Here is a 27,641-nt window from a genome sequence, read left to right on the forward strand (position 1 = left end):
TTTCCAAATGAACTTACAATCAATTAGGGCTCTAGCAGAGTTTAGGGTTGGAGAGACATTCAAGATTGGAGAGGTAGGGAAAAATAGAGTTGGAAGGATGTGAAAGCTCACTCTGTCCCTCACTTTCTTCCTTCTTCCTCCCTTTCTTCTTTAATTTTCTTGCTTCTTTTTCCCATCCCACTTCTTTGAAAACATTAATAAAACATAACCGTGGTTGTTAGTGGTGGTATTAGACTTTGGTCCTTGAGCTCGGCTGAGAAAGAATTCAGGGCCAAGAACTCTAGTGAAAGAGAGTTTATTTAGAAGGTCACAGAGGTAGAAGTGAGCCAGCTGGACTGTGTGGACTCAAGAAACAAGTTACAGAGGCAAAAGAAGGGCCCTTGGCACTTATGAGAAAGAAAACAAAGATATGCACCTGAAGGGAGGGTGGTGGGCATGTTCTAGGGAGAGAGTGTGTGTGTGCCCTGGGTCCTTCCTCTTAAGGGTTTTTATCTGTTTTCCAAAGGTGTGGATTTCAGGGGAGGTCTCAGGGGAGGATCTCAATACAATATTCATTAGCTTTCCAGGGGTGTCATTTTAGGTCTTGGTCTCTACTGATTGGTTGATGCTAGTGTAGGGGGTCACTAGTCATTGAATCTGGTCCTGATGTCAGCCACAGCATTATTCATCAGGTTTTGCTGCTTTTCTGGGCCTGGAGCTGAAACACAACTGATGCCTAGATGTTTTCTCTAGTTTGACCAAAACCCTGTCTCTGTGGTCAATATACCCAAAGCTTTGTTCCTAAGGTGATTTGATGTGGGCCAGAAACTCATTGTCCTGAGGCCTTAATGATTAAGAGAGTGGTCATGCAAGGGAGAAGAAGGTGGATGACCCAGGGTGCTGGATGGGGTCGGTTTTAATGTCCGAGTTTCCCCCATTCCACCTGCCAACGAATTTTCCTAACTACTTACTATCCTGTCTCATGGTTAGTTATCCTCATTTCTCAAATCGGGCTGATCATCAGAATCTCTTGACAAGCTTATTAAAAATACAGATTCCTGGGTTTCACCTCAGAACTGTTGTATCATTCTCAGAGGCTGGGGCACAAACAACAACATTAAAATTTTTATAAGACGATTCTGATTTTCAGCTACGTTTGGGAATCTCTGATTATTGTAATAATGCTATCCAGATGTGGACTGATCCCTAGCTTCATTCCATTGCACCTCTGACTCTCTTGAGGATGCTCACAAATCCAGGAGGTCAGAAGCACATCTGAGTAGGAGAGTGTGTGAATCTGTATAACAACTCCCCCGTTAATGAAAAACAACTAAAAGCACATACATTACTGAGAGGGCTGAGTAGTGTCATGTGTGTTTAGGGGGATGACTTATCCCTATAAACAAACTTTTATTTTCAGTATTTGGTGACATATCTTAAGAAACCATTGCCAAATTCAAGGTCATAAAGATTTACTCTTGTTTAAAGACTTCAGAGTCACTGGTGAGACATATATCCACTATCCAGATTTCATAAATTATAACAGCTTGCCCTATGTACTTAAGAGTTTTTTAATCTTTAGTATATTTTTTCCATTACCTTTTAGTCCCTTTATGCTCCCCACCACCCAGCAATTTTAAAAAATAAATAAAATGTTTTAGTTACAAAAGAAGGTCCTTTCATCCCATCTCTACCCAGAGGTAACCAATCTCTTAAAGATGGTGGGAATCCTTCTCACCTGTTTTTGTATTTTTGCTACATGATATATATGTTTTGGGTGTTTAAAGGTGTTTACAAATAGTGTACATATTTTCTGAAACTTGTATTTTTTCAACATCATGCTTTGGAAATTTAGCCATGATACTTGTACAGCTAGTCCTTTCTTTATAACCTAGTAATATTATACTGTATAGTGCTGTAATATAGTGCTATGCTGTAAATGTTCTAGAATTTATTCTGTGGATGGATATTTATGCTAGTTTTATTGCTATTTCAAATCATGATGTAATCAATGTCCTTGTAAACACCTCATTGGGTACATGTGTGGGAGTTCTAGAATATATCTGGAAAGGAAATTTCTAGGGAATAGAATATACACATTCTCAACTTCTCTAGATTGCTCTCTAGATTGCTCTCTAGATTACTCTCCACAGTAGGTGAACTAATTTTTACTCTCATCACTGATATATGAGAATTTCTCTTTTGCACATTCTAACCAACACTGTCAAGTTGTTTAAAAATATACGTGTTTAGGACCTACTTTCAGATTCTGGTAGGGTAGCTCTGCAGTGTGGTTTGAAACAGGCCACAGGTGACGTGGAAACACAAATGTCATGGAGAGCTTCTGCTCCCTGTATGTATGTATACAATTCCAATATAGTGACAGGTGAATTGCCACAGTGAGAGCCCTCTGTCACTTTATTGGTAACATCTGTGTTGGCTGCATTTAGATCCCTGAGGAAAGGGTAGAGAAGTGCCACTGTCCAACTTACCTTGCAGATGCATTATCATCAAACAGGGGTCTGTGATTTACAGTCCACTGGGTGGTACGTAAAGTCTCACTTTTGCCAGCTAAGCTGATGGGTGGGGGTCACTTTCTGGAAGCTGTCTTGACTCTTACTAGGTGTACGGCTGGGTGTCAGTAGTCCGGGCTTGTGTACGTGCCATCGTTTAGGGCAGAGTGCGTGTCAGCGATGTCTGCCAGCCTGCTGGGTGGTGTCACTGTGTGGAGCATTTGTGGCTTTTTCAAAGCCCTGAGGAATCTGAGAAGCAAGTGAGGGAATGATGCATGAAAACAAAAGGCAGTGGAAAGAGTGACCAGCCAGCAGGCTCCAGCAGGCTAGAACGCTCTGTCCTTGTTATTACTGCTTCATGAAAATGCCGCCGGCTTCCTGGCAAGGTCTGGAAGGTAGAGGCTTCTTAAGAAAACAAGGACAAGTGATCTGTACTTTGAAGCTAGAATCTGGTTTCTCAGCTTCCCCATTTTCCAGTGGAAGCTGCAGGGTGAAGTTGGGGAACCCTTTGCCCCTTGGTGAGTTTAGGTCAGTCTTTCCCTTTCCCCTGGCTGCTTTCCCAAGAGTTTTCTCCTCCCACTCATAAGCAGCACAGCTCTGGTCTCAGAGGCCTAGAAAGGCTGACAGCCGGGAGAGAAGTTGGGCGGTGTCCCTGTCAGAGCTGTTCCCCAAGGAGTGATCTGAAGGTCAGCCTCTGGGAGGCAAAAGGGCTTCAGCCATTATTCCCATTCAAAGGGGCTTTGCCACAAAGACGTGCCTCCTGGTTTGGGATGATGAGACCAAGGGGTGCTCGCATTCCCGCCCCTCTTTCCTCTGAGCTATTTATGTCCTCCTACCACACACTCTCACAGGACAGCCCACCTCAGTTTTCAGGATTGAGGGAGAAGCTCAGGAAAGGTAAGAGTGTTTATTAACTCTATTGCATGGCTACTTAAACTTGTCATTATTGGGCTCACAAGAGGTCAACCTCTACTTTTCCTCCTGATAATCTCCTTCCTTTGTTGCAAATCTAGATGCAAAGTGGGGAAGCAGTCAGCATTCTCTTCCTTTCTCACTATCCACTAGCTAGGAGGATAATGAATAAAAATAGGGCTGGATACAATAGGGCTGAGCTGAGGGTGTGGTTTGCTTGGCAACGGCTCAGGCGAAGTTATTTCTCTTGGTTCCCAGTGCTCTTGACTTCGTCTGTGCCTGATGAAGTCTTAAAAAACCAGCTTGAGTGTGACATTTTTCCTTTTGGTAAAACTCTCATCCATCGAGTTAATCACTCCCTTCTTTCTGGTCCCATAGTATTTTGTTCTTATAAAAAGCATTCATCATATTGTGTGATAATTACTTGGGATCATGCCTTATTTTTGTGTGTGTGTGTTTTTCCAGCATTTATTGACTGTACTTTAACATAATTGTCCTTTTATAAATATTTATTGGATGAATCAAAGTTCCTGAGTGAACAACAATATTCAGCTCTTGTATTTTCTTAATGATCCCCTGCCTTTTCCTTGGGGTGACTACAAGCAGTTTCAGCTCCACATGAAATGGAGGACACACTGCCACGAACTGTAATTTTTTCCTGAGGAACTGCTCCGGCAGGAGTGGGTATTACAGATATATCATTTTGTTACAGGTACAGAAATTGTTTCCAGGAAACACTGCCATTATTACCTCTGAAAGGCAAGTCAGTAGAAATTGTTATTTTCCATTTACAGATGGACAAATGGAAGCTTTCTTTCTCATTTACCAATTACAGAATATCCACTCTGTTCGAAGTACTGTGCTAGGATTTTCATGGGCTACAAAGATATATAAATATAAGACAAGGTTGTTGTTCTCAAGAAGAATATTATAATCTGGTTAGGATGAAAAGATATTCGTATGCAAAAGTGACTATAGCCTGGGAACATTTAACTTGAATCATGCAAGCTGTCCGAAAAGAAGTATCAGAGGGAATAAAGAAGGTAGGCAAAAGAATGTCCAGCCAGAGTGATCAGGGACATTGTTGTGGTCAACATGGCATTCGAGCCGAACAGATTCTATGCTGGTAATTCTCCATTTGGCTGGTCCTTGCGTTAGTTTCCTGTGAGTGCCGTAACAAATTACCACAGACTGGGTGGCTTAAAACAACAGAATTTTATTGTCTCACTGTTCTGGAGGCCACAAGTCCGAGATCAAGGTTTTGGCAGGGCCATGCTCCCTTCAAAGGTTCTAGGGGAAAGTCTGTTCCTCACCTCTTCCAGCTTCTGATGGCTCCAGGCTTTCCTTGGCTTGTGGCCACCTCACTCCAGTTTCTGATTTTGTGGTCACAATGCCTCCTCCTTTCCTTTTCCAAAACTTCCCCTGCTTCTCTTTCATTAGGATACATATGGTTGTATTTTGGGCCCACCAAAATAAACTAGGATAAGCTCTTCTACTCAGGATCCTAAACTTAAGCACATCTTTATTATATAAGGTATTAGGGCACAGACATATTTTTTTGAAGAGGCCACTAGTCAGCCCATGACAGCCCCCCTTATCCTTCCCTGCCCTGCTCTGTGCCTCATGAGGTTGTTACCCACAAATGACATCACCTGGGCTATACTGCCTTCTGTCTTACTGTAGGGTTTGGCCAGTGGGAGGCATCAGCAAGTATCAGAGCTTATGAGGAAAAAGAGATTGATACACTTCTTTCCTCCCAGCACCGTGATTCTGGCAGCAGGTATGTGCCTTCATGGCTCTAGCCTTTTCTAGACTCCTGTCACACCATTTCCTTCCCTTGTCTCTTCTGCTCTGGGCTAGTTCTTGAGTGCCTCAGTATTCCTCCTACCTTCCCGCAACCCTGCCTACATCCTTGTAAATAGTGTCTTCAAGTATTTTCGAAGCCCCAGCTGAGTTGCCTTTAGTTTTCTACTATGATCTTGACTGATACAGATACTGGGAAGCAAAAATCTAATTTCCAGAACGGAGATAGACTCCGGTTGCCTCAATATAAGTTTATGTAACGACCAGTGGGAACTGGAAGATGATTCAGCACACAACACAACCATAGCAGCTGGGTTATCTTGTGGGTTCTTCAGCAGTAAATATCTGTTGCTTTGTACCCTATCTGCTATTATTGCGAATCTGCATCTGCTGCCCTTGCTACTAAATACTTTCTAGTCCTTTCTCTGTCTCACAGCTTCTATTGCTTCACGGTTTCTGCTTCTACATGATTGCATAGTTCCTTTCCTCTGTGTATCTTTTAGCTTCTTCTTCATCACTAACCTCTCTGTACTTCATATTAATTCCCCTAAAGGACCCAACTAGTTTGGCTGTTCATCATCAAGTACAGGCTGCTGTTAGGCAGAGCTTCTTGATAAACCATCACCTCAGCATAGATAGGTTTATTGCCCTAGGTTAGGCACCAGCTCCTGGACTAAATGGTTTTGTTTGGAATGCCAGAATAAATTGATACTTAATTTGGTGTCCTGTCTATTAAAAATCACTAGGAGGTGGTTACGGATTGGGAGGCATGCTGATACTTCCCAAGGAGGGTGGCGTACCAAAACTCACAAATACGTCTGTTGTCCAGTTCGATAGCAGAGGCATGGTGGTCTTAGAAAAGTGCAACACACCTTTGGGAAAAGCAAGGAGCCCAGAATAGCTGGTGGAGTAATTCACAGAAAGAAACACTATAGTTGGTAGTAAAGCTGGAAATGTAGGTCACAATGTTTGTAGAGGGCCTTCACTTAAGATTAGTTTTAGAAGGAACTTTAGACATTATTTTATGGGCAGTGAGACATTACTGAAGGTTTTTGAACACAGGGGAGCAAGATAAAATCAGCTTTTAGAACTATTTATCTTATGGTAATGGCATTCATATTAGATCGGAAGTAGGAGAATGTGGGAACAGAAAGACAAATTAGGAAGGCGTTCTTTCAATAGTCCAAGTGAGAATACTGCTCAAATCAGGGCAAGACTGGAAAGGAAAGGAAAAGCCAGCTGTGAGATACTCCGGGCATGAGTAGACTTAGGATTGATGCTAGTTTTCAGCTACTGGTTCAGAATCTTTTTACCACCATGGATCCTTCCAATTATTTTAATTTTCTTTTAAATAAATTGCACCTTTTTGGAGAAATACATGAATTCTATTAGGTATACTGATATAAATGACAATATCATCAGCTATTGCTATATTTTGGAAGCTTGGCTTTGAAGCAAAAGAATTTAGGAAGTGGTGGTACTATTGAGAGAAATTAAGTCTGGATATCTTAGCCTATGTTTTTTAGAAAAATAGAACTCAAACCAAGAACTAATGCTAATGGCTTATTTAGGAGATGCAATCCCAGGGCAGTCAGAATGAGACAAAAAGGGAGAAGAGACGGAAAAAGATGAGAAGTAATGCAAGATGATGCTTGGACAATATGCAGAGATAGCAGGTATGCCTGCGTGTCCATGCAGAATTTCTCCAGGCACGCTATGTGGCAAAAACATGCTCAGGTAAGTTCTTGGGAGGGAGAAAGGAAAAGGAATTCACCTTTGTGGTTGCCTCCCATCTCCTATTTCCCACTGATCAAAATACACCACACTGGGGGGTTACTTTCCTCATACTTCTGGGTTACGTCATATTTTTCCCATTGTTACAAGCCACAGCCAATGGTCTATGGTATGGCCTTTCAGCATGGTTGGGAGTAGAGACAGAATTCATGGCATGTAGCTGATGAGCCTGGTTGTTCAGCAGCAAAGGGGAGGGCCAGGCAGGGTAAGTGGCAGATAAAGTAACAGGACTACGTGGGCCCAGACAAAGCAAGTCAGCTGCAGTGGTGGCTGAGACAATAAGGAAGTGAGGATTTGAGAAATGATGACAAGAAATCTGATGAGGCACATGAGATGTGTCTGATAAACTGAAAAGTACAAAAAAAGTAAGGCTGAAACTTGCACTTACGTCCAACAGGCAGCTGGAAATTCATAACTGGAACCACCTCCAGAGAGTCAGTGTTTTTGAAGGTTACAGCGGGAATAACCATAGAGAATTATATTCTCAGGCCACGTAGAAAAATGAGTAGGACCATGCACTGTGGAGACAGGTAGAGCTGTGCTTGAGTCACAGCTATGTATGATCCTGGGCAATTTATAATACTTAATTAATCTCTTTAAACCGTAGCGTACTATATAGCTCATGCTTGTAAAGCATTTGGCATGATGCTATGCATACAGTAAATGCTAAATAAATTGTAGCTATTATGATGATCATTAATGTCATTCTTGGATAACTGTGATCTTCTCAATGCTTTCTCTTCTCCAGACTGACTCTGCCTGTGCTGCTCCTAAATGCTCCTTGGGCAGAATGGATGGCCTCAGCCAGAGTCCTTTAGCCAACTCTCAAAGGCAGTTGCTTCTGGACCACTCTGCACTTGAGGTCATGGAGCCCAGTGAAGGTGGGTGGCCCACTATACGGTGCTGACGTGTTAGGCCCCAAGAAGGCAGCACCACTGACCCATCACCTTCGGTGTACAGCTAGGACCTATCTTAAGTAGTCCACTTGCCCCTGTACACTGTTTTCCCTTTCAAAGAAGGAAAACAAAGTTTTTGGTCAAAACTTTGCCCCCCCAAAAAGCACAGCCAAGCACATAAGTATTACTAGATCTGCACAATAAATAGGCTTTTGTAAGACTTTAAAAACAGAAGAGATTTACCCTTATACAAGTGGTATTTGATGGAATATCATCTCTAAATTATACATAGCAAATTATCTTTGTTCCCATACATTGATATCCTTTTGAATTTATGTAGATATATTAAGTGACAAAAGAGTAATACATACCTAAGTATATAAATGCTTTAGAAATTTCTGGAACAACAAAAACAAACCCACATCACTCAGAATAAAAACCCAAATCCTCAGAATTAACAACTCAATGGCCTTTAATGACTTATGGGATCTAGACCCCAGTTATCAGACCTCATCTCTGAGTACAAGGAGGCAGGACAGCAACTTTGGTGCTTGAAAGCACCAAAAGTCTCTAGAGACAGACTATCTGAGCTTCAGTCCCAGCTCTGTAACTTGATAGTTATGTGATTTGAAGGAAGTTATGTAACTTCCCTGTGCCTCAGTTTCCTCATCTAGAAAAGAGAAAAACAGCATTCACTTCACCTAGTTATTAGGAGGATTAGTTAACATTTTTAAGTGCTTGGGACAGTGCTACTAGTGAGGGCTATTTTTATTTTCAAATACAAGCACAAGTTTATTTAGAAAGTCACAGAGGCAGAGCTGCGGGGAAGGGGGCGGGGGAGAGAGAGAAAGCCCAAGTGTGTGTGTGCCCCTGCTAGTGAGGGCCATTTAAGTGTTTGGTAGATAATAAAATACTTCCCTTCATTCATTGCACTCCAGCCACACTAGTCTCCTTGCTGTGCCACCAGCAGGCCATGCGTGCTCCTGCCCAAGGGCTTTTTATTTGTTGTTCTCCCAGAGAGCCACATGACCAGTTTCCTCATCTCCTTCAAGTCTTTGCTCAAATATCACCTTTTAAATGATGACAACCCAATTTAAAACTGCAATACCCTCTTCTATACCCCTACTTCATTTATTTTTCTCATTAGTACTTACCTACTTTTAAGACGCTATATAATTCACAAATTTATTCATTTTTCAACTGTCTGGTTTCCCAACCAGAAAGGACACAAGGGCAGAAATATTTGTTTTACTCTCTGATGTATCCCAAGGGCATAGAACATTGCAAGGGATATAGTAGGTACTCAATGCTATTTATGGAAGGAATGATTGCATGGTTTTCAACAAACTTGACCTATTTTGAAGATAGACATGTAAATGAATTTCCTAATGTGTGTGTAAATTGTAAAAGATCTCCCCAAAAGTTCTTCTCTTAAGTTGAATAGATATGATCTCCTTCCTACAATATTGTTTATTTTAGGAAATTGAATATCAAAGTGAGTTTTTCAAAAGATATTTAAAGATAAACTTTAGCTGAAACTTAGGTCAAGCTGTCTTTAATTCCTAATGAGCATATTCTGAATTAATGAGATTGATCAACTCCAGACTAATTGCTAGTGGATTCTGTGGCACTGTCATTTACCCAACATGACCTAGAAGTCATGGCCTGTCATCAGGCTATGGAAGGAAGAGAACTAATCAACACCTACTCTATCTAGGTTAGGTGAGCTGCTGCGCTCAAACCTGGGTGGTAAATACGATAAACCAAGGCCCAACTCACATACCTAAGACGTGATAGAGCTAGGATTCAGACCATTGGTTTGCAAAATCCATGTTCTTTCCAGTATCTCACTTTAAGCATTAGATATCTCATTTGTAATATGTTGTAACATTACTTGGGCAGTTACTCTGACAATTAAAATAGCACGTAAGGCAGAGAATACTCAATTAATGGCCATTTTTTATGGCCATACTTTAAGAATGATAATGAGATTTTTTCCCCCATAGGAAACAATCACACTGTCTCCCCAGGGAGAAAATTATGAGCCCTTACTTATCTGGACAGCAGAAGTAAGTCCAATGGAATAAATCAGCAGTGGTCACATTTTAAAAAGAAGAATTTTAAATTTAATAAAAGTTTAAACACTTACACTTTTCTTTATGAAGAGTTGACTTTATGGGCCCTCCCTAGTCACATTTGAGACAATTTGATCACCAAAATTTTGTTTGTATGGTTATATAAAAATGATGGTTGATATAATATTGGATAAAACATCATACGATGGTTTTATAAAAGTGATAAAAAGGAAAAGTCAAACATTCAAAGTGATTTTAAAAAAGTGGGGTCAGTGGGGTGAGTGAGGGAGGAAAGAAAGAAGGGATGAGGGAGAAATAGGAAAACAAAACCTTCTTTACAGAAGAATGCCAGCTAATAAATGTTGAAGAAATGATGAGGCCTAAGAAAACCGATGTCGTACAATTCCCAGTGTTAATACCTTAGTCGATCAAGGACAATCAATGGATGATAAAACCCTTGGGTAAAGGGTTGATGGGTGTTATGGGTTAAATTATGTATCCATAAAAAGGTAAGTTGAAATCCTAACCCCCAAGATCCCAGAATGTGATCTTATTTGGAAAAAGGGTTGTTCAAGATATAATTAGTGAAGTTGAGGCATAATCCAGTAGGATGGGACCCTAATCCCCAATGACTGGTGTTCTTACAAGGAAACGGTCATGTGAAGAGAGGGACACAGGGAGAGTGTCACATGAAGATGGAGGCTGAACAGAAGTGCTACAGTGGCGAGCCAAGGAATGTCTGGGGCAAGAAGCTGGAAGAGCCGGGGAAGGATTCTCCCTAAGGTTGAGCTCTGCCGACACGTTTACATACTTCTAGCCTCTAGAACTGTGAGACAATAAATTTATGCTGATTTAAGCCACCCCATTTGTGGGTACCTTGTTATAGCAACCCTGGGAAAGTAACACAGTGGTGAACAAGAAAGAACCATGTATATTGAAGTATCTACTCACAGATATGAAAGAAAGAGCTTTCCAAAGGAGAGCTTTGTCAGTTACTATTTAATCAACTATCAAACTTAACATCATTAATAGTGGGAAAACCTGACATTATATACCTCCGGATCTGATGCAATGACACGGACAATATCACTTCGACAGACCGATTGCAACAGGCCCGGATTCTTTCCCTCCCTCATCCACACGCCTTGCAATGACTTTGCAACAACTCCCTTCAGGAAGTACAGTTTGTTTCTCCACACTTGAATCTAGAATGGCTTTGTTACCTTCTTTGGCCAACAGAATGCAGTGGAAGTGCCAGAGTTCCAATTCTAAGCCTAGGCTTCCACAGATCTTGCTCACTTCCACTCTCTTTCAGACCCCTGTCTTGTCCATGACAGCAGGTCAGGGCTAGCCTGCTCAGAGTGATAGGTGAATGGAGCTGGGCCAAGTCATCCCAGCTGAGGTCATCCCAGACCAGCCAGCCTCTAGTCAATCTGCCAAATGACTGCAGATGCGCAGATCCATGAATGAGTGTAGCCAAAATCAGCTGAGCCCAGCCCAGATCAACAGAATGACTTAGCCAAAGACTGTTAATATTATGCCACTGAGTTTTGGGGTGGGTTGTTATGTGGTAATAACTAACTGTTGCAACGACCTATATAATATTTTTGCCAAATATGTTTAAATGGAAACTAATCAGGAGGAAACAATCAGAACAACCTAGAATATGGGACATACTACATTACAACTGGCCTGAACACTACAAGTCAATGTCATGAAAAACAACAACAAAAAAGCAGAGACCGTTTCGGATAGACCAGGTTTTACAATCTTAGCAACAATTGACGTGTTGGACTAGGTAATTCTTTGATGAGGGTTGTCCTGGGTATTGTAGGGTATTTAGCAGACATCCTTGGTTTCTATCCACTAGGTGCTCATGGCAGCCCCAGTTGTGACAATCAGGAGTATCTCTAGGCATTGCTAAATATCCATCTTGGGGCACTGGACTAGAGAGACAGAATCAAATGTAATGTATGGGCTTTGTTAAGATCTTGGTTCAAATTTTTAAAAAAAGATGGTTATAAAAGACATTTGGAACAATTAGAAAAATTTGAATGTATAATTAAATATATTGAAGTGTTAATTTTCTTAGGTCTGAAAAATGTTATTGCCGTTATGTAGGTGAATGCCTTTAATCTTAGGAGGTGCATATGAATTATTTTGAGTGAAATGTCATAAGAGATTCAGCTTACCTCCAAATGCTTCAATGGATGCAAACATACATTTATAGAAAGAGATAAAGCAAAGGTGACAAAATATTAACAGTTGGTAAATCTAGGTGAAGAGTATTCATTGTATCACTTTCAAACTTTTTAGTTTGAAAATTTTCAAAATAAAAACTTGGGCCTAACTTTTTATAAAGAGTCAAGCTCGTCTCCAGTGCCTGACTCCTTATTCATTTAACGTAATGCCAAGAACAGGCTTGCTCATTCTGTGTTGCCTGGACCATGAGCTGGTTCAAACCAGGTATGGGGCGTTGGGGCTGGGAAAAGGGCTGCTCCCTGCCTGAGGAACTGTACACAAGCTCAGCTTCCCATGGGACCACAGGCTTCCTTTCTCTTGTGTAACATCCCACAAGACCAAAAATCTAGGTGCTGGGCAGCTTGTGTGTGTTTCCCAGGCAACTCTGGCAAACAGCTGGCACCAAAATCCAGGCTTCCTGGTGCCAAGTCAGTCTGATTTTTCCATTCGCTGATAAGGCTACTCTCACTTTTGTTCCATACAAGGAGACCAAAAGAGGGGCAAAGTTCCCTTTCCTGGAACACTAACCATGCTTTGAGGCCAGCAGGTCAGCCAGGAACAATAAGAGGATGGGGTCTCCATGCCCTCCCTTCTCTCAATGACCTTGACATTGTAAGTTTCCTCTTTCCACAGTAAAGCCTAATTTTTTAACCTGTATGATGTAGTAGAATTCAAATGAAGCCCTGGTGCATTAAGGTGGCAACTCTAACAAGACTCTTCTGGCAAGAAAGCTAATATTTAAAACATAGACAAAACTCAGAAACTGAAAAGGAAAATGCTGATAAATGCTTTCTGTGTAAACATTTAAAATGTTTATATGGTAAAAATAAACATGGCAAAAACAAGAAAATATTCTAAACAGAGCAAAAGATAAATAGCACAGAAGAAAAATTATATGCAACCCAAGAGAAAAAGTACACATTTCTTTATTATACAAAGAGATCTTGGCCTTGGCAGGGTCGGTCAGTTGATTAGAGCATCATCCTGATAGGCCAAGGTTGCGGGTTTGATCCCCAGTCAGGGCACATACAAGAATCAACCAATGAATGCATAAATAAGTGGAACAACAAATCGATGTTTTTCTCTCTCTCTTACAAAAAAATCAATAAAAATTTAAAAAATGTAAGAAATACTACAGTTTTATGAGGAAAAAATGAAAAGGAAAGAATGGGCAAAGAATATGAACAAATATTTCATAAAAAGTGGCAAAAACTACTTGAAAACCACTTAACTTCATTAGCGTTTAGAAGAGTGCAAATCGCAATAATGTGATACCATTTCCACCTATCGGAATGATAAAAAGTTGAAAGTTTGATAAAACTCAGTTTGGGCAGGGGCATAAATACTTATATTTTGCCATGTATAATGCACACATTTTTGCCCAAATTTTTGAGGGAAAAGTAAGGATGCACATTATACAAGGGTATGATGTTTACATGTCATGGGTATAATAATCCCGTGTATAATGCATACAAAATGTGGGTGCATGTTATACATGGAAAAATATGGTAAACATACTATTGCTGGAAAGGTGGATTGAAACCATTTAGGGGTTATAATTTCGAAACATCGAATCTTAAATGCACACATATTTTGACCTAGCAATTTCATTGAAAGGAATTTATCTTACAGATAGAGTCATACAAGTTCCCAATGTCTTATGTGTAAGAATATTCATGGAAACCTTATTTATAATAACAACAAATGAATGTGATTGAAATGTTCATCAGTGGGGCAATGGTTAAATAAATTATGGCATACACAATGATTAAAAGATCTTGTAAGATCTGTGGGTGCTGACATGGAAATCTTTCTGATATATTATTAAATGAATAAAGCAGGGTATTGGTGTCTAGGGAAAACTCACTCTTCCTCCCATGTGTTCCTCCTTTACTCTCACATCACCACCGTACTTATAACGCTTCTGACATCAAGGAATTCTCTGTGACCCATCTGGTTGCCCTACAATTTAATTAAGTTTTGACACTATCTACTTGGAGACAGTGTTAGATTCCACATGTTAAGGGCTCAGTCCCACAAGACCAGATGCCAGTCTCACTGTAAGTCCCCTGGTCACCCACAAATTCTGACTTGGCTACTAATTGAAGGTTTGTGTAACCACCTCCCCCCTGGATTTGATTATTTGCTGAAACAGCTCACAGAACTCAGGAAAACACTTTGATATGTTTAACAGCTTCTTATATAATAAATGATAATTTAAAGGATACAGATGAACAGCCAGATGAACAGCTAGGTTGGGCGAGGTATAGGAGGGTCCCTAGTACAGGGGCTTCTCTGTTACTGTGAAGTTGAGCTGCATCACCATCCAGTTAGGTGGATGTGTTCGCCAACCTGGAAGCTCTCCGAACTCCATACTATTAGGATTTTTTACAAAGGCTTCATCACATGGCTACCAACTCCATTTCTAGCCCTTCTCCCCTCACTGGAGGATGGGGGTTGGGGCTGGAAAATTCCGAACTTCTAATCATAACTTGGTCTTTCTGGGGACTGGCCCCCACTCAGGAGCAATTCAGGAGCCCACCACACTGGAACAAAAGACACTCCTCTCACCCAGGAAGTTCGGAGGGATTTAGAAACTCTTTCAGGAGATGGAGACCAAATATTAGAACAAAAGAAAAGTGCTCCTAGTGCTCTTATCACTTAGGAATTTACAAGGGTTTTAGCTCTGTTCCAACTGGGGGTAGAGACCAACATATGTATTTTCTATTCTTTCACAATAGGGCACTATATATTATATAATCTGCTTCGTGTAAAAATGGCGTGTATATTGTATATGCTATGTGGAAAGAATACACAAGAAATAGGTAACAATAGTTACCTTCAGATAAGACTGGGAAGGAGATTTTTCTTTCCATTTTAAACTTTTTTGACATTTGAATTTATTTTTATGTTGGTGTCTTACTTTCACAATGAAAAAAAATATAGTAACTCCTCAATGTCGTCAATAGTTTCTGTGACTTTAAGCAAAATGATATATAATGAAACCAATTTTACCATAGGCTAATTGATATAAATAAGAGTTAAGTTCCTAAGGCATCCCATCAATGTTATAATGAAACACCTCTGAACAAAACATTATTCAAGGACCTGCTGTACATAGATTGTGCCCTGAAACAATTTTCAAAATGTCAGTCAGTGTCCCTTCTGATACTTTTGTAGAAAATATTTCAATTATTGAAATAGGGCGAGGCTGTGGGCAGGTAAATTGATTTTAGCTGAGGATTCTAATATGCAAATAATATTGAGCCACTGCAACTAGGTGTATGATTTTAGAACCTGGGAAGACTGAATCCCAACTTTCTAAAAGCAGTCTCAAGTCATTCGCCCTTCTTAAATTATACTCAGGCCAAGCAAGCCTTCAGCAAGACTCCTATTGGAAAGCCCAGGAACAAAAAAGCAATGAGATAGGAAATTTTGTTTCTCTCTCCTGAGTTTCTTCTAGAACATGGAAATTAAGATATAAACATGATTCAGAAGCAATGAAATATAAAGAAAATTTGCAAAGGTGCTTGGATGATTCCTGCTCTTAGTAAATGCACCATATTCGTGTCTGGCTGATTCTTTTTAAAACACCCAAGGTACTAATCTGAGAGGACAGCCTCTATCAGGGGAACAATTTCTGTTCCCAGTGAAGTGGCACATTCAGTTCCTGGTGCAGGCCCACTTAATTCCTATTAGTCATTTCACAGCTGTATCTTGGGAAGAGAAAATCTCAAATGCTTTTGGCTTTCACAAGTAAACTAAAAACAAGGCCTTCCCTCTTTTCACACAGTTCCTGTTTGTTTACAAATTTCAAGTCAATAAAACTTGTCTATCTCTGTGGCTAATTCTCCTGAATGTTTTAGTTTGTCTGCCAACCTATCTACCTGGTTTCCACTCTACTTGTACCTTGATTTGTTGCTATAACATAGCAGGTGGATGCTGGGTCACCCACCCCATTTTGTCATTGAATTGATGGTGCAATTTTCGTTCTGGGATACTCCTTAAAAACATAGGTCACCTACCAAGTGAGACACTGGCTATGATCAAGATTTGTTTGTTATTTTTTAGGTTGCTTAAGGACATTGGATGAATGCACAAATTTGTTCTTGTTGGAGTTGCTATGAATACCGAAGGTGCATATACAAGATTATTATTATAGGTTGGATTCTGACAGCTGGCCCTGATTTAGTTATTTCCTCAAGAAGACACTTTGAACAATTATTTAAAAGCCTCCCCTCTGCAATTATGATAATAATGATGATGACTCTGCAACTGAATATGCAATTCAGGGTGCATACACTCAGCTACTGTTTTTAGCTTGTTTCTCTTTTTACATTGATGTCAGCTGTCGTTGTTGGGATTATTGAAGAACAGAGAACCATTTTTCTATTGAGGGTCACTGAAGTACATGAAAAAAGTAAGCTAGGGCCAATACAGGAAGTTGTAAGAAAAATAATTATTAGTATTTAAAGAGTGCTTATTATGAGCATGTTTTTTTCTCCTTGGAGAGAGAAATATAGCCCTTTCAGAATTCATCTGCTTTTAAAATTAACAACAAAATATCTTATTTAATGTTATAAATATCTGACAATGGTTTTGTTCTACAGTCAATTAAGGAGCTTGAAATGCGAAAGATGATGAAATAGAGAAGACAGTGTATGTTGTAGGTAAGGGGGGTGAGAATAGAGTAAAAAAATAGATTCAGATGGTGAAGGTACCGGGTGATGCAGGGTAATAAAAGACAAACAAGCAGTAACAGTAATCAGACAGTGACAGGGTGGGAGAGCAGCAGGTGAAGGAGACAAGTAGAGAGAGGAAGGGAAAGAGGAAAATGGGTAAAGGAGAAGAGGAAAAAGACTCAGTAACACGGGGGACAGGAGGTGTTAAAAAATACGTTTATGTTTGTTTTAAAGATGAGTGTGGAAGTTCTAGAGCGTGGCAATTTATACCATCACTTGCTACCAGTTTATCTTTGACATACTGAGGAACTACTGTTCACAGCTCTTTAAGTATTTAAATCATATTAAGTGTAGATTTAGTGAATAAGGTGGGAAAGGTGAAATGGAAACCTTGCGAAGTAGATGTGCAAGCTGGGTGCCATTGCAGTATCAGGTTTCTTGATGGGAACTTCTCAGGAGAAATTCCAAAGCAAGGAGAGCTCGGGTGTCAGTTACCAGCTGACTGACTTCCTGTCATTACCAGGCTTCCTGCCTGCCACTACGCTAAGACATAAGTGGGAAAAGTTCTCAACCTTGGCTGCACATAGAAATCTTCTGAGGACTTTATATCAATGTGTAGGTCCCACGCCTAGTATGTACCGGGTTTGGGATGTGGTATGGGGAGTTTTAAGTTTCCCATGTGATTCCAGTATGCGGCCAAGAGTGAGAGCCACTGATTAGAGGCTTCCCTCCGCATGTGCTCACCAGAATCCCATTATAATGCTGTTTTTTTTTCTGGGCTATGAGAGCAGTGACCCAAACAATAAATCGGTTAAAATTAAGTCAAAGGCCAGAGGTTCTCAACCTTTGTGCTACATATTTAGTAACTGGCATTGCTGAAAATCGGTTGTAGAGGTCAGGGGAGATCATTTTGAGCTCACTTGGAAATATACAGGAGGCAAATAAATCAAAATTATCAACATGATAAGAACGGTCTATAAATATTTGCATTTGAGGAGTGATTTGATCTGATTCCAACATTCCGAGGGCATCTGGTGTCTCTTTGAAGACAAACTTCAGTTGACCAACTCAGGCTCATCTGAGATGTGGGGGGACCAGGAGAAATGGTTTGCTTCTTTCTGCTTGTTTGTTGTACTGTATAGCTCAGCTCCGTCCCTTGGCTCACGTGTTCTTTTATTCTCTGACCTGCTCTCCAAGTTGGATATGGCTCTCTTTTCTAGTGTGGAGCCAACCTAGAATTTGTGTCACCATGCTCTCCTATTTCTGTCATTCCCCAGTTCCTTGTGTCAGTAACACCGAAACCTGTTTGACTAGCCCATAACCTGTGCTAATATTCTCTGGAGGAAAAGATAGAGGAGGAAGCTGTCCCCACTCAGTTCAGTCCTTGCATGCCAGGCAACAGATACATATGTCCATTTATAGTGGCCTTCCGGAGCCAAAGCTTCCTAACTCAGGATGGGATTCTAATATGATGACTTTCATGTGAAATGGGAAGAGAGAGTTGCCTCGATAGACCCACAGGGGCCAATACCTATAGAAAAAGAAGATTATCTCTAGATGATTCTATTATGTTCTGGGGGTAGCTTTAATTAAGAAATATATTTGGCCTGGGGCTTAGGAAGATAATGCTACTGCTACCACTAAAATGACCACTGTTATTACTTTATATTTTATATGTGAATCCTTTCTGAATTCTTTATGTTAGCCCATTTAATATGACTATGTACTTGATTGTGAGCTCCTTGGTAGCGAGGTGTATTCCCAGCATCTTGCACATACTAGGTGCCCAATAAGTGATTACTGAATGAGTGAATAAAAGTTTAAGCAGTCTAGGCAATAAAGATGAGAGCAACCAATATGAAGTTGGTGCGGTGGGGGGGCCGGGGGGCGTGAGAGGAGCTAGTTCTGTCTCCTCCTTCACAAAAGATCGGGTGGGTGATAGGACAAAAGTACTGACCAGTCTTGATTGAAGAATCCCCTTAACCTCAAACATTTCTCTACCCAGAGGGCTGGGATCATTTTCTCTGAGCCAATTTCGCTCTTCCCAAAAGACCTTTTAGTTCCAAATACATTAGGAATCAGTGTTAATTGATTTTTGGAATATTATTTTGTCAGTTTCATTTAGATGTGATAATTTGCAAAGCAACTCCCAGCAGTTGACAGTTCATCCATAGCTGTGTGGTGTTCAGATGTTTCCTGGGATTCCTGCCCACCTCCCAGGCAGCTGGCAGCATTCACCAAACCAGGATATGTGCTCACCTGGGATTAGCTTGGAACCAGAGTAGTGCTTTGTTGTGTCTGGGAATTTTAAATTCTGGAAGGGTCAATGCCCAACCTTACTTAATCCGGAAAATAAAAGTGCAGTAACTCATAATTTAAGAATTAGCAGGCACTTAAAGATCACCTAGTCCACACTAGGTAGTTGAGGAAATTGCAGCTCTGACAGATTCAATGACAAGGTCAGCTGGCTGGTAGCTGGGAGGCTGGGTCTAGAATCCAAATTCTTGGTGTGGCACCAAATGGTGGGCTGGGGTCCTCTGGATTTATGCCTGTGCGGATGGAAGTGTTTAAGTTACTGTTCCTTTTTGAAGCTCTCCTCTCTGGCCAAAGACTTCTGGTCCTCCTTCACACATGCTTCAAGGTCACAGCTCAGACCAAAGTGTTTATAAAAAACTAGGCACTTAGAAGAGGAATCCTTGCCAGTTCCCGTGCCCTGGCTCCAATGAAGCTCAGCAAACCAAAGGAGGGATAAAGTGGTCGCTGAAACCAGGAATTTCTAGGTTTGGATGTCAACAGGCAAAAGGAGGAATTGTCGCATTTCTCCAGCAGGCTGAGGCTGCTGCTGCTGCCACCTCCTGGGAGAAGGCAGACCCAAGCTTCGTACTTGAAGTTAGTCTCCATGATACCCGTGACTTGGGCCAAGACCCCAGGGGCTGACTTTCCTTTGTCCTAACAAAACACTGGCATTTGCTTTTTATCTGCTCCTTTGGGCAATGTTGTGTTCAAAGAAATGATTTCAAACAACAATAACAAAGTTGAAATGAGTTAATACAGAAACCATGAGAGAAGAGAAGATTGAGGCAGAACAGTTAGTGTTAGGAACACAAGTTCTCTCTCTTGGCCTTTTGAATCCTGAATCCCGGAGTCATGTCAGGACTGCATACATTTGAGAATTGTTTAATGAAGAGAGCACATAGGAGTTTGGTGAATCTTAACCTCCAAGAATCTGAGTTTGCTTGCAGGGCTCTTGTGAAGATCAACTGAGATAATGCATATAAATTCCTGGCATGCAAGAAATGTCCAATGGGAATTATACTGGGACAAGTTCACTCTTCTAATCCCCGTGGTGATTTTCTTCATTTACTGACCGAAAAATAGGTTGACAGCCCCCTTGCCTTTAATTCTTTTTACTTTCCTTATCTATACATGATCCCTAAGCAAATTCCTTTTATTTTTAAAACATATAATCACAGATTAGTGCTTATGGACTGAATGCTTGTGTTCCCCCAAATTTCCTATGTCGAAGCCCCAACTCCCAATGTGATGTTATTTGGAAACGGGGCCTTGGAAAGTAATTAAGTGTAGAAGAGGTCTTGGGGGTGAAGCCTAGTGATGATGGCGTGGCCTTACACTGGATGCATGCTAGACAAAGTCTATTGCTGTGAAGGTGATTCTCGTGAGGGCTTAGAAACAGAAGAGAAAGATTCTATCTTAGAGAATACATAAATAATCATGTACAGAATGTTGATAGAAATATGGACAGTAAAGATCATTCTTGTCACTCACAGAAATGAGGAACATGGTGTTGGAAACTAGAGGAAAGGTGGTCCTTGTTTTAAAGTGGCAAAAAACTTGACTGAACTGTGTTTGTGTTTTAGTGTTTTGTGGAAGGTAGAACTTACAAGTGATGGAACTGGACATCTAGCTTAGGAGATTTCTAAGCAAACTGTTGAAGAATTGGCTTGGTTCTTCCTGACTGCTCATAGTAAAGTGAAAAAAAAAAAAAAAAGAGAGGTAAATGAATTGGAACTGTTAAAAAAAAGGAACAGGAACTTAAAGATATGGAAATTTCCCAGTGTGTCCATATTACAAAAAAATGAGAGAGCAGTGTTTGGAGAAGAACACTGAGGGTGTGGCTAACTAACCATTTGATAAGGAGATTAGCGTGTATGTGAACCCACAGACCTAGTCACCTACCCCAGCAGGAACACCTAGCTTAGAACTGAAGGGGATGGAATTAAGGAATACTGTTGGACTTCTTGAATTTTACAGGACCTGGTTGGAGCAAAGCTGTTGTTCTTCAAGACAAGGGAAGAATGACTCTGAAGACAATTCAGAGATCATGAGGCCTGCCTTCATGGCTTCAAAAGGTGGGGAGGCTCACAACAGGCCAGACAGGTCCCATCCAAAGCCCTGGCTGCTACGAACTAACTGTAGGGGTTGACCACCACCAGGTAGAGCCCTGGGAATATGTCTCTGGCCTGGCAGAGCTGTGGGGTCAGGGGTAGGGTGGAGATTTTCAGAAAGTGGGGGAAAAAGGGGTCCAGAAGGCAGATAATCAAGAGAAAGGGGATTATTCTCCAGCCTTGAGATCTCAGGAAACTTGCCTTGCTAAATTTTGGACATGCTTGGGACTAAGAAGCCCTTCCTCCCTCCCCGCCTCCCTCCCTCTCTATCTCTCGCTGTAGGAATGGGAATGTCTATCTTACGCAGGTTTGGCGTCACAGGCTCATAGCTGGAAAGGAATTTTGCCTCAGGGTGCATTTCACCCACATCTGATTTAGATGATAGTTAGATGAGACTTTTGACTTTATAGACTTTAGAATTGATGCTGGAATAAGTTAATACTTTTGGGGTTGTTGGGATGGAATGGATGTATTTTGCATGTAAGAACATGTATTTTGGGGGGCCAAGGGCAGAAGCAAGAGAGTGGCTGTCTGCAAGCCAGAAAGACTCTCACCAGATACTGAACATGCTGGCACCTTGATCTTGGACTCCCCAGCCTCCAGAACTGCGAGAAATGTTTGTTGTTTAAACCACCCAGTCTATTGTATTTTTGTTATTACAGCCTCACTTGACTAAGACAATTAAGTGAGAAGGAATTCAGGAGAGACTAAGATTCAATTCAGGAAATATTTCTTGAGAATCTACTATATGCTAGTAATAGAAGATATAAAGAAAAATAATGTAGGTGTAGACCTGAAAATTTCCCATTAATTACATTATGGAATAAGTGACTCAGAATTAGGCATTTGAGTTCTAGATTCAGATATATAAATAGCCCACTTGTATAAGTGAACTTAGGCATAACATCTAACATATTTGGGTATGAGTCTCTTCATCTGTTGCATAATATTGTCAAGGGAAATTCTTCCGTTTACAACAGAGCTTGCCTAGGAGATAAAGCACTGAATACAGTGCTGTGCTTCGACTCTCCAAACCAGCTATAGCTGTTAGAGAAACCATGACCTTTGAATGACCCTAATAAGCTAAAGCAAGACCCTTACAGGATGTATCTGAAGTTTCTGTTTCCAGACCTATGAAATATAGGGTTGGTTTTAACCAGTCATGCACAGAGCTGTGGATTTATTCCAGCCTATTTAGATTATTTGTCTTAATCTTTAATTACTGTAATGACTACGAAACCCATTACTAACAATTAAAAACACCTTCTTTCCCCTTCAGCCAATTAATATATTCCTTTGCCTGGAAACAAATAAAATCAGTTGTATTTGTTTTGCTTTTAAACACTGGTGGTCTTCATTATCTGACAATACCTTGTATTTGAATAGGACTTTATAGTTTAATAAGTCTCTTGCCACCTGAGAAGAATGGGATGTAATCAAACAGGACATGCTTTTGAACCAGAGATTCTGGTTCTGCTACTGATTAACTATATTTCTTTGGATAAGTTATTGTTATCAGTTATGGCCCTAGCTGGAGGAAACAAAGGGCATTCTGAAAGTGGGCAGTTTGAGAGGTTTAATAAGGACACTATATATAAAAATGGGAGAACAGTCCTGCCTGGTGTGGCTTAGTGGATTGAGCACTGGCCTGAGAACTGAAATGTCATGGGTTGGATTCCCAGTCAGGGCACAAGCCTGGGCTGTAGGCCAGGTCCCCATTTGGGGGGCATGTAGGAGACAACTGATCGATGTATCTCTCATGCACTGATGTTTCTCTCCCTTTCTTTCTCCCTCCCTTCCCCTCTGTCTAAAAGTAAATAAATAAAGTCTTTTTTTAAAGAAGTGAGAACATACTGGGAAACCACAGGAAGCAAAAAGTGGGTTACTGGAACCCAGAACTAGAGAGCGCTGTGGAGAGGCCACTTGGGTGGAGGACTTGTTACCTTTGGTTGTAAGGGCCAGTCAGCCACAGCGACCTTGCAGGCAGGGAGTCAGGGGAACGAATACCCAGTGTCACTCTTCTCCCACCCACACCTCTGAGGATGGGGGTAGGGCAGGTGGTAAAAGTGAAGACAAGAATTATTTGACCTTTCTGAGTCTTATTTTTCTCATTTGTGAAAGAGATAATAATAATTTTTATCCATCTGTGAGAGTTTCTGTGAGTATTAGAGAATTTACAGCAGACAAGCACTTTTTCTTCACTTGATCTTCAAAACCACGTTGTGAAACAGAAAAAACAGAGTTTATTAACTCACTTTATAGAGGTGGAAAATGAGACTCAGAGAAGTTAAGTGACTTTCCCATGTTCTTGTTGCTAGAAAAGTAGCAGAACTGGGAACTGAAACTGGGATTCTCAAAGTATATTCTAGGTTTCTTTCCCTAGACTGTTCTTGTACTCCTCCATCCCCTTCCGCAGAGGGCTGCCACAGATAGCTTCTTCTATCTAGAGCTGCTATACTGGGAGTTATGGAGACTCTGCCTCTCAAAAATTCATTGACCCAGCAATCAGTGACAAAGCCAAAAGAAAAAAAACAACATCGATTGGGTAGATATGAAAAAGGCCAAATGCCCATGAGGTAGCTTAATATAAGATTCTGACCAATATAGGTTCCCACATCGGATGCTTGGCAATTCCACTTGGATATTTATTGGGCATCCCCTATATAGTACATTGAAGTCAGAATTCTTGATTCCTCCTCCTTCAAAACTGATCCAACCCCAAATCTTCCCCTTCCAATGAAAGCATTACTATCTACATAGGAGTACAAACCCAAAACCCAGGAGTTATCCCGGAATCTTTTCTTCCTGCCCTCCCTCCCTCCCTCCCTCAACAGCAAGTCTAGTGGGCTTTACTTCCAGAATATGTCAGTCACTTCTATCTCCTCTCCTAGTCCAAGTCACCATCATTTCTGGCCTGGTTACTATAATAACCTCCTGTCAATTCTCCTTTACTTCAATCCATCTTGCCTCTCTCCAACCTATTTTTTTTAATCCTCACCTGAGGACATTTTTTTTTCATTGCTTTTAGAGAAAGAGGAAGAGAGAGAGAGAGAGAGAGGGAAGCATTGATTGGTTGCCTCCCTGTATGTGCCCAGACTAGGATTGAACCTGCAACCTAGGTATGTGCCCAGACTAGGGATTGAACCTGCAACCTAGGTATGTGCCCTGACTGGGAATTGAACACGCAACCTTTTGGTTAGGGGACAATGCTCCAACCGAGTAACAGGGGCCAAGGCTCTTTCTCTCTTTCTTTTCTTTCTTTCTTTCTTTTTTGCAGAGTGATCTTTACAAAATGTAAAGTGAATTTTGCTACTCTTTGGCTTGAATCCTTTCGCAGGTCTCCCCTTCACATGTCCATGCTGTAACTTCTTACCAGGACTGTTAGGGCCCCATTTGTTCTGACTATACTCTCCCTCTCCATCTCTATGCTGCAGCCACACTTTCTTTTCCTTGAACACACCAACCCCTTTCCTGCTGTAGGCCCATTGTACTGGCTTCTTCTCTCTGTCTGGAATGCTTTTTATCCAGCTTATGCATGGCTGGCACTTTCTCATTGTATAGGTATTAGCTCAAATATTACCTTCTTAGAGAAGCTTTCCTTTACCATCCAATCCAAATATTACTCCACAGTAGTCTCTTTTTAGTACCTAAAATACACAAACTAAAGTTATCTGGTTAATTTATTTGTTATATTTATTACAGGCTGCCCTACCAAGAATATATGCTCTATGAAAGCTGTGTCCTTGTCTGGCTTGTCTGTTTATCCCTGTCTCCTTAGCATTTAGGACAGGGCCTGGTACATCACAGCCTCTCAATAATTTCTTTTTTTCAGGAAAAGACAGTGAATGGTGACAAACCAAATACAGTTACTTTCTCCAGGAAGTATTTACTATAAGAACCATACTGGGATTTAAAGATGAGTATGGATGATTATTCCCAAAATGATGATTTATTATCCAGTTCTCCATGAGGCCATCAATATTTTCTAATCTTTGAAGTGTGGGGGAACTAGAGGGACTAAGTGGCTTTGGACAACTTCTAGAACTTCCCCATGTTCCTTACAATAAACATCATCCCCTAAGGTAATGCCCCAAAGGCAGAGGAGGTAAAGGTGTACCTCCAGCAGATAGGAACTACTAGCAGACTCCTGCGAATTTTAAAATTTCTTTAGTTTTCTATTTTATCTTAACATTTACACAAATTTTAGGTTCAGTCTCACATCAATGTATATTTATGTTACTATGTGAGGGCTTTATTATACATTTGTAAAATCTGTGCTGTAGGAAAGCCATGCTATCCTGACTCTTTACGTTCTCTGTGGCAATCATACCCCAGGGATATATGTGTGCAGCCTGAGGAGCTCTGGCATTCTTAATTCTTTGTAACCCAAGTTCTCTTTTAACATAATCCACTCATTCTCCAAGAAATACTTATTGAACATCTACCATGTGCTAGACACTCTAACAGGACTGAGGATACAACTATGAACAAGATACGCATCACTTCTCACTTTATGGGAGTTAAAGTTTATGGAGAGAGAATGAGAAATAAAGAGGAAATTAAAGTATATTGTAATGTTTGCTAATATAAGGAGGGAAACTCAGGGTGCCAAGGGAAATGTAGAAAATGGCATCTAACCCCAAAATAAGTGGTAAGGAGTGATTTTCCAGAACGAAATAATCTGAAAAATGAGCAGGAGTTAGCCTGGTGAAGAATGGGAGAGAGTATTCCTGGCTTGGCTTACACGAAGCCCTGGCCAGAGAGAACACGAGTTATAGGAGCCAATTCAGTGTGTTAGTTTAGCCAGGCCGGAGTAAAGAATGCAAAGGAGAAAGGAGGAGGAGGGGGATAGAGAGAGACAGAGAGAGAAGGCTGGGGAGGTGATCAAGGCTGGATATGAAAGGCCTCTGCTAAGGCCTTTTGATGTTCCCCAGAAGGAATGGAAAGTCGCTGAAAGTCATAGAAAGTCATCTAGGAAGAACTTACACATTTGTTTGGGTTTTTTTAAAGATCACTCAAACCAGATCACTCATAAACCATAACTCTATGTCTGAAAAAAAATCAAGGACTCCACTGACATTAGGGTAAGAGGTGTAATTAGCAGGTGTGGAGCCCCAGACTAATTGCATTATCTTAATGTTCTTCCCTTAAAAGTGTCTCTTTTCCCCAAAGATAACCAGGACTCGTCTTGGGGAGGAACCTCCGGCCTCTCCCACTGTGTCTGGACTCGCAGCTGGAGTCACTGGGGTTACAGCATTCCCTCAGGGAACACACGCTGCTCCGACACGCTGCAACACTGAAGGCACGTGTGATTTGGAAGGTTGACATACTGTGGCCTTTCCACACGTATTTAGCATCCTTGATCTGATGTGCTAGTGGAGGCCACCACTACGTATACCCCTGTGGAAATGACAAGTCAGAAAGAGATTTGAGGAAGTGTGGGGAAGGTTAATGGTTATAACGGGAAGAGAATACAATTATCGAGGTGTTTTGACTCCCTTGGTCATTCACTGAGAAACTCAGCGTGAGTGTTCGTCTCTCAGGTGGAGATGAAGATTCGGTCCAGGCTTTCAGGGATAGAATCTCTTAAGACAGTGAGTGACACGTCCTTTGGTGACGGCAATGGCTAAGCCACGGGAGACACGTGCAAAGAGGTACCTGCCGGGAGCATTAACTAAAGCTGCCCGAGATTTAGAACAAGAGTTCCTTTTTCTGATAAGAAGCTGGTAGGACGCCCATATGGCACTCAGAGCCCAAGGACTGTTATTCCCTCCGTGGGCTTTGCCTTGAAACTGCCTCTCACTCTTTCTGAACTTTTGGGCTAAATGTCTGGCAGAGTTAACAGTGGGCAGATCTACCAAGTGGAAAATTGATGTCACACAGTCGCCCCAACTCCTTAAGGAATTTTCCCGTGGTGGTGGCGGCGGCGGCGGTGGTGAAGGTCGTGCCCGAGCAAGCCAATTCCACAAGATTCATATGAAAGGGCTCACGACACATGTTTACAAAGAAGGGCACAGAACACAGTGAAGAGGACGCGCGAGCATTTCCTTTTCCTGTCCCGCTGTGACTCTGGAGCACGGGGACAGGACATTTAAAACCACGACAACTCCAGAGGGAAAGGGCATTAGCTATTCCACTCTAGTTCCCTTCAGTGCTGTGTCCTCACAGGATTTATAACTCGGAGAGGGCAGTTGTTTCCGAAGTCGCAAAGGAGTCCCTTCTCCGAGTTTGTCTTCTCATGTTCCTTCCCTTCCTTGCCCATAGTTACCATTTATTTCTTGTCATTATATTCTTGGCTTTTCCCTTACCTCAGCTTGTAAGACAAGTCCTTTGCGCCACT

At 41.2% G+C, this 27,641-nt stretch overlaps 1 protein-coding gene across 7 annotated transcripts in view; it reads left to right on the top strand.

Annotated features, from left to right (window-relative positions):
- The window catches only part of MKLN1 (muskelin 1), a 322,457-nt gene that overhangs the window by 141,211 nt on the left and 153,605 nt on the right, over positions 1-27,641 (top strand). Inside the window, exon 2 of one of the 7 annotated variants that reach the window (XM_071221701.1) lies at positions 7,750-7,882. The exons of 5 other annotated variants lie outside the window; for them this stretch is intronic. The gene's annotated coding sequence lies outside the window, so the exon portion shown is untranslated. Of the gene's footprint in view, positions 1-7,749; positions 7,883-27,641 lie in introns of those variants that run through there. One more of the 7 variants, XM_045191090.2, reaches the window with a different exon arrangement.

This window comes from Desmodus rotundus, chromosome 6, assembly GCF_022682495.2.
Source record: "Desmodus rotundus isolate HL8 chromosome 6, HLdesRot8A.1, whole genome shotgun sequence".
Lineage (NCBI taxonomy): Eukaryota > Metazoa > Chordata > Mammalia > Chiroptera > Phyllostomidae > Desmodus > Desmodus rotundus.